Genomic DNA, 7,287 nt, shown 5'->3' on the forward strand with positions numbered 1-7,287 from the left:
GGCCAAGGGAGGGTGTCACTTGCTGCTGTAATTAAATACAGTGTTTGACCTGTTTTCCAACTTGTTTTCTTTAAAGTGTCCGTGTGTGCGTGTGTGTGTGTGTGTGTGTGTGTGTGTGTGTGTGTGTGTGTGTGTGTGTGTGTGTGTGTGTGTGTGTGTGTGTGTGTGTGTGTGTGTGGACACTCATGCATGTGCAATGTTAACTGTTCCAGGAATCAAAGTAAAATGAGAGGGGGGAGAATCTCGAGCTCTAACGAACCTTAAGTATGCCCTGAAGGACAAGCATGCCCATGTCCCCTCCACATGTAGGCACCACTTAGAGCAAAATAACCTGTAGACCATCAGTGAACCACAGAAAGAGAAGAGAAAAACCTGATGCCTGCTCAGGTTTACTGAAAAGTCTTGAGAAAAATTAACTTAACCAAAAAGCTATTGAACTCTGCAAGTAGATCTGGTTCAGAGACACATTGTGCTTTTCATGGTAATTCATATGCATTTTCTGTGCAACCTCTCATGGAAACAGTTAAAATAATCACACACAAGAGCACTAAATCATACAAATATAAAACAACAAAGTTGAACCTTTCCTCCAACAAGTGAGTTTTCTCTTTAACTAAGATAAACTGAAGGTCCAGTTCATGTGTTGCACTTCTTCCTGTAACGTTGGCTGTTGGTAGTGATTGAATGTGAACTGTGGCACTGGAACTGTGGGTTTCCAGTGTCACTGTATACTTATGAATTACTCAAAAATGAAACTTGTGTCTCTTAAAATAATATGTGGAAATCAGGAGATGAATGAAAGTCTTGCATAGTAAAGCTGTAGTGAATCTGAAAAGTGCAACGCAAACTGAAAATAGAGACCAAAATAAAAGTTGTGCCTGTTGAAATGTGATAAAAGGTCAGGTACTGGCAAGAAGAACCACATTTTGTTTCCTGATAGTTAATATTTATTTCACCTACTGGTCATTTGTAGACTTCCTAATGTCTTTTTTTGCACTTGTAAGTTTAATACTATATACACATATAATACATTTCATAGTAGAGGCTTTTCAGTGCAGATCTAATGATGTTTTAATTTATGTACATTCTGCTAAGTCATAACTCTTAACAGCCACTTCTTAAAGCTCTAACAATTCATGGATTTAAATTTAGGCCTTGGTGCATGTTAGGATTCCTAAAACTAAAAGGAATCCTGATGATCGAGGTTGCTTTTTAAAATCTAATAAGTCAGCTTTGCAGTATGAACACCAAATGGGTCACACAGTGGACCTTGTGGTATTATTTAGGATGTTGCAAGGATTTGTAGTCTTGTACAGTCCCAAATGTGCCTTTGAACACGCATGTGTGTGTGCCTTTTGGTCAAGGTAGGAGTGTGTGAGTCACACTGTGTACAGCTGTGGTCCAGATGAAGGCCACCTGCTCCCTCCATTTGCTTAATTTTCCTGTTACCTCCATCATTTATCCGTTCTCCCAGACATGCAAACAACCTTCAATTAGACCAGTCTTGACTCGCTCCATGCCTTTGCACACATACCAGCCAGTCTCACAGCGAAATGCATAATAGCAACAGTCCACAGCATGAAACATGTTTTAAAAAATTAAATCAGCTTGAGTTAGAGATGCCAGCATTTTTTTTTTTTATCCTCTTCTATTGTCTCGAGTCGACATCCTGTTTCAGTCGAGTTTCTTTTTCTCACTGCAGATCACAGAAAAAGCCACAAAATTTCCAATAAGTCAAATCCAGGACTTTCACCCAGGAGACTAGGGTGAACATCTACTTGGTTAAGTTTGATAAAAATACAAATGAAGGGCATAGGCAAGGAGACAAGAGACCGTTTCAGTTCACTGAAAGTGATACATTTGATTTAGGTTTTAATCCAAGCTTCATTGTGCTATTTGACCAAGTCTGAACCCAGGACTTCAAAAGTGATACAGCCCAGACTGAGATCCCAGACATAATTCTCCAAAAAATCATCCGCACCACCCCAGTTGACACCACTGTGGTTTCTGGCAAGGAGTTAAACTTGTGATCCAAGTTATATTAGCACAGACATGCCAAATAGTGGATATTCAACTTGGCAAGGACCTTGTTTGACTAAACTACCCAAGAGAGCTTGCATTTGAGAAAAAAAAGAGCCGAAAGGAAAAATCAAAAAATCGAAAAGCAGCTTTAAAAACTGGATTATTAGTCATATTTTGGTCACTTTTAATATACAGCTGTTTGTTCCCTTCATTTATAACGGTTATTAACAACAAAGAAGTGTTTTTACTTCTTAAAATGGTTTTAATTTGTAAGACACCGTAGCTGGTGCCAGTTAACAGTACGTATATTAAGGATTATAAATCAGCCAATCAGCTGTTTCCTATTAAATAATGTCTTTGTGTGTGTGTTCATTTTGAATTTATTGCCAGTGAGATTAATCAGGAAAGTTGAGCTAGGTTGTGTGTTTGTTTGTGTTACAGATGCTGTGCAAGTTATTTTCCTCACAGATCCTGAACTGTGCTCTGAAAACACGCAGGGTGTTCCCCTTGTCTTTAGTGTGGATGGATATGGCTAAAGACAAATTTGGTTTCTCGAACCACAGGACAGTTTGTTTTGTTTACTTTGCCAGATTATTGAGAAGATGATAGTTTTTGGATATCTCAGGCTTCTCTTAATCTTTTAATCATAATATCTGACCTAATGATAAAATTCATAAGAGCTTTGTATGTTGAAAACTGTCTTAACTGTCATGTAAAAGACTAAAGAGTGGCGAACACCTCCCAATTTTTAAAACTACCTACCCTACCTGGGAGGTTTTTTCTTTATACCAAACCATGCTGATGATTAACCTTGTTAACTGTAAGATGACCCGTCACGTGTTATATAAGTATTTTTCAGCTCTTCCCGTGTTTTCATGCTGCTGTCCAAACATTTAGAAATCATTTTACTGGTATTAAATGAAAAATAAGAATATATTAAAAAGGTTAAATAACCATACTCCTCAACATTAGCTTTGATATTTTGTCTTTGTGCTATTTTAAATGGAATTTAGGTTGTAAATTATTTGGAAATCAATATTTTAATTAATTCTGTTAATTTTTTCTACACATGCAAAACAATGCATTTTTATATTTAGAAATCTATTAACAATGTACATTTTTAGCATTAAAAACTAGAAACTTGTTGTCACACATGTTATGCATTCCACCAAATTCAACTTTTCCATGAATGCTTTTCCAGTCAGGAATGACTGGATGCCTGCGGTTTTCTTCTTCTCATTCAGCCACGGTGGTCGCTAAGCGGACCACACTAGGTGTGCATGTTTCTGTGTGTGCCTGAGTTTGGAGAGATCATGCGTTATGTGTTGTTGAGGCATACCGCTTGCGTGCTTACACGTCTTTGTGTGTGTGGTAGAGGATGACATCAACCAGCCATATCAAATCTGAGAGTAAATATCTGGCACTGCTTTGCCTAATTTCCCCTCGTCAACCAACCTTTAGTCTTTGTCCTGATTGGTGGAGGAGATGGGATCTGATTTCCTGTAGGTAATGCTAATTGCCCAGCATGCTGTTTTAATTGGCTTTCATCATAGAATTGGTATTCCTAGATCGAGTCTGTATTTTGATCAACTGTTTTCTGTGCTGGCTCCAGTTATCTGAATAAATGTAAAACATTTTACTGGTCCACGACTTTGCCAATTTTGCTTTTATACAGTTGGTTTAATTCTGCAAAGGAGGCAGGATGCTTTGAGTGCAATTTGCCTTTGTTCTTGCCCGTTCTATCACATTTCACATACTGGTTTAATTATAATGCATTTAACCTTCTATACAGTCATCAGAACTTACAAAACATCCATAAAGCGTGGTTTACAAAAATTATGGTCCCTGTACAAGCCGTGATTCGTTCTGCTTGTTTGGTGTCTTTGGTTTCATGTTTGGCTCAAATTCATTTTATAGTTTTTGATTATGTTTATTCTTAGAGTACAACACATTTCCTTGTGTACATTCCAGTGACATGGATAAAAATCATCCATCAGCTGTTCCAGAAACAATAAGATCTCTTATTATTTGAGACTATTACTTTTTTTTTAAATTTGCATATTTGATTGCATTTATTAGCTGAAAAGAAAAGTTACAGACTGTTGTTTTTTGTAGTAAATGTTTTAATGTTTAATGATTAAACATGGTCTTTAGTGAGGAGAAAAAAATCAATAAAAGTAGCTGCTGTGCGATGCCAAAAGAAAGGCCGAATGACTGGACACATAGTTTTGATGAAAGCATATTAAGGCACCAAGTCTATAAATGGTATTTCTGTGTTTATCCCTGTTCTCCATTTCAGCCTCTGTACATTCCAGTCAAATGAGGCCTCCCATTGGACCCAGTCAGTAATCAGCCCACTGGCTGGCTGCTGCTGTTCTGTAATAATATTCTAATAAGCAGTGACTGGTGCTTTGATGAAGGTCTGCTACTCCTACTACTGATCTACTGAACTCACTCCTACTAAGGCAATTAAACATAGCTGAAAACAAGAAAATGGACCACCGGCTCCTTTTGCCTTTGCTTTCCCTCTGACCCTCTTTATTTTCCGTTATGCTTTTTGACTCAGTCTTCTTCCTTGTTTTACACTTTTAAGCGTGTTTCATCATGCATCGCTGATTTCCAGTTTTTCCCTCTCTTTTTTTTTCTTTCCCTCGTCTCTTTAATTTCATTTTTGTTATTGTTTCTCAAGTCTGATAGAAGCCTGCTGCTGAACTGCTGCTCTGATCTCACTCCTACCCGAGCAATTAAATCAAGAGAGCCAACAGTGGGAACATGGACCACCAGTGGGAGAATGGAAGGACAGATTTCATTTTTTTTAACTGCCTCTATTTCCTTTTAAAGTTTGTGATTAACCATTTTCTACAATTTTGTCTTTATTGTAAGCTACTTTTAAAATGTCTGTCATCCTCTCCCTTGAGCTTTGTTCAGGCTCCTCTCCTTCTCCATCCGTCCGTCTGTCTCCGTTCCCCCTTACTCCACTTGATTGACTTGAGTGGGTGAAAGAGGACAATTTGTTCTCCCGCAGTCTAAAATTACCTGCCTGTCTGTTTGGATGTGGAGAGGCAAAGATGATTTCTCTCTCCCATCAGTGACCGTGGTTCCTGTCGTTCACATGAAATTTAAGTTGGCATTCTCTTCGCACAGGTATTTATCTGAATAAACATTGAACCCTGAAATGATGTTAAAGAGCTCCAAAGATAAAAGGACTCCACCCGCAACCTTAAAAGCACAGATTTAAAATTAAACACTTATATGCAATGTAAGTTACTGTCATGGTCTACGGTGGGTGGCTGGAGTTTCCATTAGGCTCCTGAACTGACCTGGGATCCGCCCCTGGGCAGGGCCAACTCCAGCTCCTGCACACCTGGAGCCTATTGCAGGCTATCAAGCCAGAGGGATTTAAACCACACATCGATGTTCACTCACTGCCAGTTCGTCATCAACCCATGTTGGTAACAGGTCTTGTGTTTCAAATTCTCGCTGTGATTTATCTTACTAACAAAGACTCTTTTGTACTACAGTTGCTGTACCCACCCTGGCTCACTCCACCTCCGGACTCGGGATACCTAGTGATCATTTTGGAAATCCCTCTGTGCCTCACCTGCCTGCCCTCCTGCCATCACACTCCATCTGGAGCCCCGGATCTCAGGTCAGCCTTTCCACGCCACTCAGCCTCCCCTGGATCTTCATCATCCCCCTCTCAAACACTCCAGGTCCCTAACTGCAAGTAAGAATTGCTGCTCTTATACTGGCCACTTCTGAGCTGCCTTCACTACCTGCCTAACTCCTATATCCTCTCCTCTCAGTGTGACTGTTCCCCACTCAGCTCCGTTCCACTTCTCAGGCCTCGTTCCCTCGCCCTAGCCACGTTCCCCTGGGCACGCCACACCAAGGCTCCACGTCTCGTCATTTTCTGTCTTTGCCACGTTTCCCTTTTTTTCCCCCTTGCACTTAACCGTAATAAACTGTTAAATCATCTACTGTCTCCGCTCTGGGTTTCTGCACCTGAGTCCTATTCAGTACCGGCCATCCGTCGCCGTGACAGTTACTACCTCATAAAATAAGATTTTAAGTCCATTTGACACATTTCCTTCTTACATTTGCTCATGTAAGGGGTCAGCATGCAGTAGCAGATCATTTGCTTCCTTCTGTGCTCTACATCCTCTGTAACGCCAATAAACCACACATCCTCTCACATCATACCATTGGAAATTTAGGAAATGCTCTGGCATTCTAAACAATACCATGTCACTATACTATTTCTATACTACATAGTAGTATATCATACCCTATAGTACTATAGAGCATGATATACTACTAAGCCCTTCCTCACTTTCAACTCTGTTCCTTGATCTACTGGGAGTGTGGGAGAGTCAGTAAGAGATAACCAGGGTTATCTTATCATTCATCATCCTTTAATGACTTTTTAGCATTGGACCAGGTGCTTTCACACACATTACTCTCCAGGTGATCATAAGAGAGGGCAGGTGTCATGTGTCTTTTTTTTAATGATTGTATTGCTTGTGGCAAACTGTGTTTCACAGAGTTATTTTTTGTTTCTCTTTTAACGTTGCTGCAGATTCACAGAGGCATGCTAATGAAGACTGATGAAGTGCAGATTGGAGGAAAACCACAATGTTCTTGCATTGTAAGTTGTTCATTTGAAGTGTTTAGAAATGCACAGAAAAAGCTAACTTATCACTTCAGCTTCCATAATACGAACGGCATCTAATTTAAACAGGCAGGATGTCATACTGTGAAGAGGATTTATCCATAGAGAGCTCTGGGAGTGTGTTAGGACATTTCACCAAATAAAGGCCTAGTTAAGGCAAGGTTTATAAAAAATGAATTGTTAAAACAATACAGAGGTAAATGTAACTTTTCTAATTCTGTAATGTTCATTGAATGTTCAGATATTGGTGTATAGGAGTGTTCCTGTTAGCAAATAATTTTTATGTCCTTTTAAACAATCTAACTTGATTTAAACACTTGCCACAGAATGACTGATGGTGCATTTAAGAGCACCAGTAGTCCTCCTCTCTTGCATCCACACATCTGTGCAGAGTCTGGTTACACATAGCTGCTGTTTCGTTGTTATACACTCGCCGACCACTTCATTAGTTGCACATCGTTAGTAGAAGGCAAAAACCCCATGTGGCTCTCCCATCACATCGAATCCCAAAGGTGCACTATTCTAATGAGGTCCTGTTACTACAGAGGACATCTGAGTACAGTGAACTCATTGTCATATTGAATAAGCCAGTA

General features: G+C 39.6%; 1 long non-coding RNA gene across 1 annotated transcript; it reads left to right on the forward strand.

Moving 5' to 3' along the window:
- The first annotated feature begins 5,316 nt into the window (after positions 1–5,316).
- Positions 5,317–5,992, forward strand: LOC146665973 (uncharacterized). The gene is made up of 3 exons (XR_014912418.1): positions 5,317–5,470; positions 5,544–5,749; positions 5,829–5,992. It is a non-coding gene; the product is annotated as an uncharacterized LOC146665973 (long non-coding RNA).
- The last annotated feature ends 1,295 nt before the right edge of the window (positions 5,993–7,287 follow it).

The sequence above is a fragment of the Rhamphochromis longiceps genome, linkage group LG7, assembly GCF_057381845.1.
Source record: "Rhamphochromis longiceps isolate RC_006_pf linkage group LG7, R_longiceps_female_GT1.1, whole genome shotgun sequence".
Classification (NCBI taxonomy): domain Eukaryota; kingdom Metazoa; phylum Chordata; class Actinopteri; order Cichliformes; family Cichlidae; genus Rhamphochromis; species Rhamphochromis longiceps.